Source organism: Brassica oleracea, chromosome C3, assembly GCF_000695525.1.
Source record: "Brassica oleracea var. oleracea cultivar TO1000 chromosome C3, BOL, whole genome shotgun sequence".
Lineage (NCBI taxonomy): Eukaryota > Viridiplantae > Streptophyta > Magnoliopsida > Brassicales > Brassicaceae > Brassica > Brassica oleracea.
The window spans coordinates 28,636,942-28,643,427 of NC_027750.1; positions in this window are offsets into that span (position 1 = coordinate 28,636,942).

Consider the following 6,486-nt stretch of genomic DNA (forward strand, 5'->3'; position numbering starts at 1 on the left):
TCTGATTTAACCTAACAGTCCAATGTCTTTCACTTGTCCATGTGTTCATTCAATTTCGTTTCTATACACCCTTCTTTCTTTTTATATTGAATATAATCTTCTTTTGTTTCTCGATGTTCAAAGCAGGATAAGATTTTTGTTTTCCAACAATTTGTGCTATTCATTTGACTTTCTAGGCTACATAAAAACTAAAAATAACAGAGAAAAGGTTAGAGCATCCACAATGGTGACACCCATCGTGGAGTCCTTAGGATTAGAATAGTATTATTTTTTTTTTTTGAATAGTTAAGGATTCTTGTGAAAAATGTGTGTACAATGGTGATCCCGAACACAACAAGAAAACAGCGGTATTCTGACGGACATTCCGACGGAAAATGAAATCCTCGGAATATACCGAGGAATTTCCGAGGAAATTCCGAGGAAACACAAAATTGGGGTTCCTCGGAAAAAACCGATGAATTCCGAGGAAATATTATAGCCGTTGGAGAGCCGTTGGGGGATTTTACAAAATTCCGAGGAAATTCCGACGAACTAGCCTTTTCCGTCGGAATTCCGTCGGAATTTCCTCGGTATGTCGGCAGGATTTAATCTATATAAACAAGCACTCCTCTTCCTCTTCATTCACTCCATATCTTCATCCTCCCTCTTACTCTATTTACACACGAATTTGATTCATAAAAAATATGTCTTCTTCAAATTATTTTCGTTCTTGGATCGATCGACCTCATTTGGATCCGAACACGAGATTGCTTACGGAAGAATACCAACGAGGTATAACCGAATTCATGGGGTTAGTTCACCGACAACCGGAAGCAAAAACAGGTATATTAAGATGTCCTTGCTCTAATTGTAAAAATAGAAAGGTTATTAAAGAGTGGGATGTTTGGACTCATCTATATTTGAGTGGGATTACACGAAGTTACAAAATTTGGTATCATCATGGGGAAACTGATTATGAACATGGTAGTACTAGCGAACCTCAGCCAGCGGTTAGATTAGAAGAACCAATTAGAACGGATGTAGATTATGGTGTAGGTACTGAGCAGATGGTAAATGATCATTTTAGAGGGGAAGATTTACCCAATGCAGAAGCTAGGAGATTTTATGATATGTTGGATGCTGGAAAGCAACCATTATACGAAGGTTGCAGAGATGTTCATTCAGCTTTATCATCTGCTACAAGATTGATGGGCATTAAAACAGATTATAATTTGGCTGAAGACTGTGTGGATGCGATTGCTGATTTTGTAAAAGGTATTCTACCCGAGGATAATGTAGCTCCTGGTTCATACTACGAGGTTCAGAAACTCGTAGCTGGTCTTGGTTTATCATATCAGGTAATAGATGTATGCAGCGACAACTGCATGATTTATTGGAGGGCGGATGAACAGCGGGTTACATGCAAATTTTGTGGAAAGCCTCATTATAAAGATACGAGTGGAAGAGTTCCAGTGCCATATAAAAGGATGTGGTATTTACCTTTGACGGAAAGGTTGCAGAGGTTGTATCTGTCTGAACGCACAGCGCAACCAATGAGATGGCATGCGGAGCACTCAACAGATGGTGAGATCAGACATCCTTCAGATGCAAAAGCGTGGAAGCATTTCCAATCAAAGTATCCCGACTTTGCGTATGAAAGAAGAAATGTCTACCTTGGATTATGTACTGATGGTTTCAGTCCGTTTGGCAAGAGTGGAAGACAATATTCTCTATGGCCCGTCATTCTTACACCATACAACCTCCCCCCAAACTTGTGCTTGCGACGAGAGTTTTTGTTTCTCTCGATTCTCGTTCCCGGACCAGAGCATCCTAAGAGATCACTTGATGTGTTTCTTCAGCCACTAATATATGAGTTGCAACAACTATGGGCTCAAGGTGCTGAAACATACGATGTTTCGTGTAAAGAAAACTTTCAAATGCGGACAGTACTAATGTGGACAATAAGTGATTTTCCAGCATATGATATGTTGTCTGGATGGACAACGCATGGAAGGATATCATGTCCATATTGTCAAGATAACACTGATGCTTTCCAACTAAAACACGGAAGGAAAACGTGTTGGTTTGACTGTCACAGGAGATTCCTACCACCTGATCATCCATATCGTAGGAGTAGGAATTTGTTTACGAAGAACAAGAGGGTGTTTGACAGTCCACCTCCGGAAATTTGTGGGAAAGATTTGAAGATACAACTAAGAGATTTTGGTGCAGAAAGGACGCCAGAAGTCGGTGGACATGAGCGTTTTCCGGTAGATGCTGTTGGAGAACTACATAACTGGCACAAAAAAAGTATTTTCTGGGATCTGCCATACTGGGAGGATCATCTGCTAAGGCATAATTTAGATGTCATGCATATTGAGAAGAACTTTTTTGACAATCTCATGAACACGATCCTTAATGTTCAAGGTAAAACAAAGGATAATTTGAAGTCAAGACTGGATTTAGTCGATATATGTGCTCGTTCAGAACTTCATGTTGATGAAAATGGTAGGGCTCCTTTTCCCATATACCGACTTGATGCAGAGGGAAAAGATGCGTTCTTTGATTGGATTTCAAACGATGTGGAATTTCCAGACGGTTACGCATCAAATTTGCGTAACTGTATCGACAGAAAGGAAGGAAAGTTTACTGGCTTGAAAAACCACGATTGCCATGTAATGATGCAGCGCCTCCTTCCGTTCGCCTTCAAGGAACTATTACCACAAAATGTTCATGAAGCAATTGCAGGGATAAGTGGTTTCTTCCGCGATTTATGCACGAGATCAGTGACTCTTGAAGGTATTGAAAATTTGAAGACTAACATAGCCGTGATTCAGTGCAACCTTGAGAAGATATTTCCTCCCTCATTTTTTGATGTTATGGAGCATCTTGTTATTCACCTGGCAAGAGAATTGGAACTTGGTGGTCCTGTGCAGTATAGATGGATGTATCTGTATGAGCGGTATATGTTCCATTTGAAGAAGATGGTGAAAAATTTAAGTAGGGTGGAAGGTTCTATAGTCGCACAGATGATCAATGAAGAAACTTCAAACTTTGCCGAGTACTACTTTCCAGCAGAAGTTCAGACCAAAAACAGAAGACCTGCTCGGCATGATGATAGAGGCGAACGGGCAACATATCATGTTACGGTTCCAGACATTTTCACAGACGTTGGACGACTTAGCGGAAAACCAAAGGACCGTCGACTTACTGAGCAGGAGCGCAGTAATTTGCAAACATATTTGCTCACCAACTGCGAAGACGTTCTTCAATATGAGAGGTAAATAAATGAGCTTACAAATTTTTATTTTAACAAGTTGAAATTTAAATCTTAATTAATTACATTATTGTCATCATATACAGGATTTTCATGGCAGAAAAGCGGTTCGAGTATAGATACGCCACAGAGGACGAACTAGAAGAAATGAAGCAGAGAGAATTTACTGGATGGATGTTTACTTATGTGAGTGCTTTAAACAAATTAAAATATATTTTATCACATATTTATACTAATTCACATTTATTGATATAACATATATATATATGTGCTATTAATAGGTGTCTGCTGGTTTGGCCAGAGGTGAAACATTTGACGATTGGATACGTGAGATGGTCGTTGGACCAAACTTTGTTGTGAAGTCATATCCGAGATTTTGTACTCGAGGATATGCATTCACAACTCAGAAGAGGAGACGTTCGAGTACGACTTATGATGATGGCGTTTGTTCTGCATCAGGAGATGATGTATACTACGGACACATACATGAGATTTTGGAAATCAAGTATTTGGGCATGGTTGGATTGCGCTGTACTGTTTTCTATTGTGATTGGCACGACAACACCCCAGATCGAGGTGTGAGAACAGATGCATTTGGTGTTACATCAGTAAATTCGAGGCGAAAGCTGCAATATTATGATCCTTTCATTCTTGCTTCCCAGGCCGATCAGGTAATTAAATGTTAATTATTCAGAATGATTCATCATCATGTGTATTAATTTATAATTTTTCTAAATGTTACAGGTTTGTTATATCAAGTACCCCCGGGTAAGGAACAGAGATGATCCATGGGTTACTGTTACAAGACTCAACCCGAGAGGCCGAGTTCAGGGAAGTTCTGAGCTGGAAGACCCACTACAACCAAGCACATCCGGCAACTGTAGTGCAGCAGAAAATTTAGCTGGAGTTGGCCTTGTAGTCGATTTAACCGACTTTGGAGAGGAAGCCGTCGTTCACGTAGAGGATGAACCAGTAATTGGAGAGTTTCACCAAGATCCAGATTCAGATTCATCTAGTGATGATGACTCGGAAACAGAATATCATTGATTTTTTTTATTTTTTTTAAAGAAATACCGAGGAAATTCCGAGGAACACTTGATATAACCTCTTTCCTCGAATAATAGTTATTTGGTTTATCTAGCAAGGCAAAGCTGAATACGAATTAAAAACTACTCAGAACACAACCAAATAAAACGAAGAAACCATGTAAAAGAAATACAAACTCATAATTAAGAAACCCAAAAAAAAACTCAGTTCAAAATTAACAGAAAATAAGACCATAAAACGTTAGAATAGAAAAGAAAATAAAATAGCCGGTGATAGCTCCTACTCCTCGTCTCCTGCTCCAGATGTTCCGCATCATTGGGTCTCTTGGACCTCTTTCTTACCCTGTGTGTACCACTCGAACCCGAACCAGAGCTGGATGGAGAGTTGTCCCGATGAACTACATCATCCTTTTGGCAACGACACGGCCTGATACGTGAAATGGCAGCCCAGATCTTGTGTAGCATGTCGTTGTTTGTCTTTATGCTCTGATCTCTCCAATGTTGTTGCTGGCGCGAAGTGGCGTTCGGTGGAAGCTCTTGCAGCTTGTACTGGCTGGAGTCTGATGGGAGTAGCTGATGGGGTTGTGAATCATCTGGAATGGCTTGTGCAGCCTCATCTTCTCCTTCTTCATCAACCACGCCCTTGCCTTTGGTCTGATATTTTGGCGTGAAGAAGGATGGCTTGTCTACTAGTGCGGTAGCAGGGGGTAGGAACTCAACTGCAGCCTCTGAAAGTAGAGAAGTGAGACCGATCTGAGGTAGGTGGCAGTAGAGTGTTTTCTTCGCTCGGTCCTGGAATACGTAGACGTAAGGACCATCCCGATCGATCCTCGAGTGGGGACCAGCTATGAACTCCTTACTTACTAGAGAAATGACATCCAGGTAGTTCCAAGCAATGTTGTTCGATCTGTCCAGTGCTACCTCCTGGTTCTTGCAGTCTACACCCACATGTCTAAGGATCCGAGTAATCACTGCACCAAATCCACATGCATTGCTCTTGGATTTGGTTACTTTCCCCTTGTATCCTGCTAAGTTTGCGGCCAGCACCGCTCCCATGTTGAAGGCAGTAGCAGGTGGGAATGTAGAGTTTCCAAATGCCGGTAGCAAATGCCTCACACCTTGGTACAGGAGGCACAACTCCCATTGCGTGACTGATGCGGCTGTGGTTGTCCCGTATAGCAATGAGCCAATGAGGCGTGTCGCATATCTCAGTACTGGGCTCCGGATAAGTGACTCCTTTGCCTGAGAAGATCTATAAACCCATGTGCCAATCGTTTCCCAGAAGTTCAACAGCTCTGAAGTCCAATAAAGACCATATGTCCTCTCCCCCGCACTCAATCCAAATAGTCCGCAGAGGTCTGTGAAAGATACCTCATAGTATACTTTCTGCACTACGAATGCCAGAAAACCTTCCTCATGCCTATCATCGGGACGGGTGACGTATGCGGATGCTATGAACTGGCGTACCAACTCCGGATAAGTGGGTTCCTTGAGGTTGCATAGTTGGCCTAGACCCATGTTCTGGAACAGTCCTTCAATGTCTGCTTGGATTCCCAATATTGTCATCGTCTCAGGACATGCTAGTTGTGTAGCCGGAACGGCTACCTTCTTCATGTTGTTGTAGTGGGTGGTATCAGACTTATCCCACTTCTTTGGCCTTTGCTTCTCCAGCTGTGACGAACCCGCTTCTTGTGTGTTTTTCTTTGCTGATGTTTTCGTGCGCTTCATTCTCTACAAAATAGAATCATTGCTCTCAACATGGTTATAATCAATTAAGAACTCAAAGCAACATGAAAATGAAAAGCGAAATCGAGTTGTGATAAAAAAAAAAACAAATTGAAAAAAATTCTCAATCCCTAAATAATCTCAAATCCTGTTCCAAACTCGTTAATCACAGACAATTGTGTTCTATTCCATGTTTAAACATCTGTTTCATGCATATTTGATCAAGGAATCAACACGGAAATAAGAAATTCACAAAACCCAAAAAATTGCTCAAGAACACGATTTCAGAATGTGGAGATTCGCGGAGTATACCTGTCTTAGGGTGAAAACGAGTGTAGGAATCAGGTAGAGCTCAAAAAATCAAGTGGAATGGAGCCCAAAATTGTTCAAATCGGATGATTATAGAGAGAGAAAGAGGGGGGGCGAATTATAGGGGAAATCAGAGGGGATGAGAGTTCT